Source organism: Triticum aestivum, chromosome 1D, assembly GCF_018294505.1.
Source record: "Triticum aestivum cultivar Chinese Spring chromosome 1D, IWGSC CS RefSeq v2.1, whole genome shotgun sequence".
In the NCBI taxonomy this organism is placed as follows: domain Eukaryota; kingdom Viridiplantae; phylum Streptophyta; class Magnoliopsida; order Poales; family Poaceae; genus Triticum; species Triticum aestivum.
This window is the reverse complement of record NC_057796.1, coordinates 324984922-324987701: the sequence shown is the minus strand read 5'-3', so window position 1 is coordinate 324987701 and position 2780 is coordinate 324984922.

Below are 2780 nucleotides of genomic sequence, written 5' to 3'. Positions count from 1 at the left end.
GATGAACAGTAGACGGTGGAGGGGTGCCCGTGGAGGGGTGGTTGAACATGACCCCGTGGTGTGGAGGGCTAGATGAACAGTAGACGGTGGAGGGGTGGTTGAACAGTAGCCTGTGGAGTAGCGCGCGGTGGAGGCTGGATGAACAGGAGCCCGTGGAGGTTGGAGGAGGTCGACGGTAGCCCGTGGAGGCTGGAGGAGGTCGACGGTGGAGATGAACAGTATCCCGTGGAGTCCCGTTTTGCGGTACGCCACACCCCTCCCGATCAACAGGACCCTCGTTTCGACCGTACCGCTCCAACACAAGTCCGTTTCCTCCGTTTTGTGGTACGCCACACCCCTCCCGATCAATAGGACCCCCATTTCGACCGTAGGAGGTCCGTTTCCTCCGTTTTGCGGTACGCCATACCCCTCGGGATGAACAGGATCCCGTTTCGAACGTGGCCAGTCGAACACAACGTCGTTTCCTCCATTTTGCGGTATGCCAGGCCTCGTTTACATCGCCTGTTCCGTCCAAGCCCTCCCGATGAACACGACCATGCATTCCGTTCCGACCCAGCCGGTTGGCTCCCATGCGTTTTGTTGCCTCCAGATGAACACGACACATTCTGTTGCCTCCCCATGAACACGACGCATTCTGTTGCCTCCCCATGAACACGACGACGACGATGTTTCTCCGTTCCGACCCAGCCATGTACAAAAGCCCTGGCCGTACGTATGCGCGAGTAGGCATCGTGACCCTGCCCGTATGTACGTACGTGGCCGTATTTTCTTTCTTGCACCCTGGCCGTTGTACGTACGTGTACATGCTACGTGCGCGCCTCTACTACGACACGTACGTGCCTCTACTACGACACGTGCACGCCTCTACATCGACCAGTATATATGTACGTACACGTTCGCGACCAGAATGACAACGCTACGTACGCTTCAACCAGGTGGGTCCCGACTGTCACGCACTTCCTTGCCTGCGAAGATGTAGCTGGTGGGGCCCAGCAGTCAGGTGGGCGAATCGTTTTTTTTGCCCGGACGCACTTCCTTGCGTGCGAAGGTGTAGCTGCTGGGTCCCAGCAGTCAGGGGGGAATCGTTTTGTTTTTTTCCTGGACGCGCTTCCTTGCGTGCGAAGATGTAGCTGGTGGGTCCCAGCAGTCAGGGGGGCGAATCATTTTTTTCGGACGCACTTCCTTGCGTGCGAAGATGTAGCTGGTGGGTCCCAGCAGTCAGGGGGAAACGTTTTTTCGTGAAATACGGTGGCCCGTCCGGTGGGTCCCCGCTGTCAGGTGGAGGAATAATTACTTTGCGCGTAATAAGGAGGCACTTCCTTGTTGCGGCCGTGGACCCAGCTGTCAGCCTCTCCACGTACAGTCCACGTCCGATGGAAGCCATTCCATGACCACATTGACCACGCTGCGCCGAGAGCACCAGGGCAGTGGACGACGGTGAGGCCTAGGAAGGGGACAACACGGAGCCGGGGAAGACGTGGCAGTGGATGCCCACGCGTAGAGGAGTATGAGGGTTCACTCGTTCGGCTGCGGTGTGAGGTTGCCGTCGCCGCAGAATAACAGGGTGTGTGGGTGCGTAGAGGGATGGCCTGTCCAGCGGTGGGAGTAGTAGGGGGCGGTGAGGCCTCCACGGCATCACAGCCGGCCACGGGTGGCAGGAGCAGGCGGCACGACCGGCGCTGCTTTGGGCGGCTGGAGCACGAAGACCAGAGGTTGAATAAGCACTATAGCCGTTGGATGGACATCGTACGGTCACTGGAGCTAGAATCGTTCATATATTGACTAAAGTTGACAAGGGCCTCCATCCCAGTCAACTTAGTATGCCCACAAGTCAGCCTCCCACCAAGGTGGGTCCCAGCTAGCGGGGGGTATTCATTTTTTTGTGCGTAATAAGGAGGCACTTCCGGTGGGTCCGAGATGACAGCGGGGGGAACGTTTTTTTCGCAAAATACGGTGGCCCGTCCTGTGGGTTCCAGCAGTCAGGGGGAAACATTTTTTTTGCGAAATAAGGGTGGCCCGTCCGGTGGATCCCTGTTGTCAGGTGGAGGAATAATTATTTTCCGCGTAATAAGGAGGCACTTCCTTGCGGCTGCCGTGGACCCAGCTGTCAGCCTCTCCACGCACAGTACTCTTCCAATGGAAGTCAGTCGTTGACCACATTGACCACGCCGCGCCGAGAGCACCACGGCGGTGGACGATGGCGAGGCCTAGGAACGGGACGACGCGGAGCTGAGGAAGACGCGGCAGTGGAAGCCCGCGCGGAGAGGAGTACGAGGGTTCACCGGTTCGGCTGCGGTGTGAGGCTGCCGTCGCCGCAGAATAACAGGGGGTGTGGGTGAGTAGAGGGATGCCCTGGCCAGCGGTGGGAGTAGTAGGGGGTCACTACAGGAAACAGCTACTTTGCCGTCTGCCATGGCGGACGGCAAAGGCTCGAAAGGCGGACGGCAAAGACCTTTGCCGTCAGCCGCGGACGGCAAAAGGCTCCGGCAAAGAAGGCTACGGTAAACAGCTTCTTTGCCGTCTGCTTCCTGGCGGCGGACGGCAAAGGATCTTTGCCGTCTGCGGCGGACGGCAAAGAGGGCGGACGGCAATATTTGCGCTGTCAGTCCGTTAAGTGGCTAACGGCAGACCTTTGCCGTCCGCCGCAGACGGCAAAGAGCCTTTGGTCTTTGCCGTCCGCCTTATGATGTCATCTACACGTCACTAGATGCCAGGTTCTTTGCCGTCTGCCACTGTAGGCAAACTGCAGGTTCTTTGCCGTCCGCCACGGACGGCAAAGT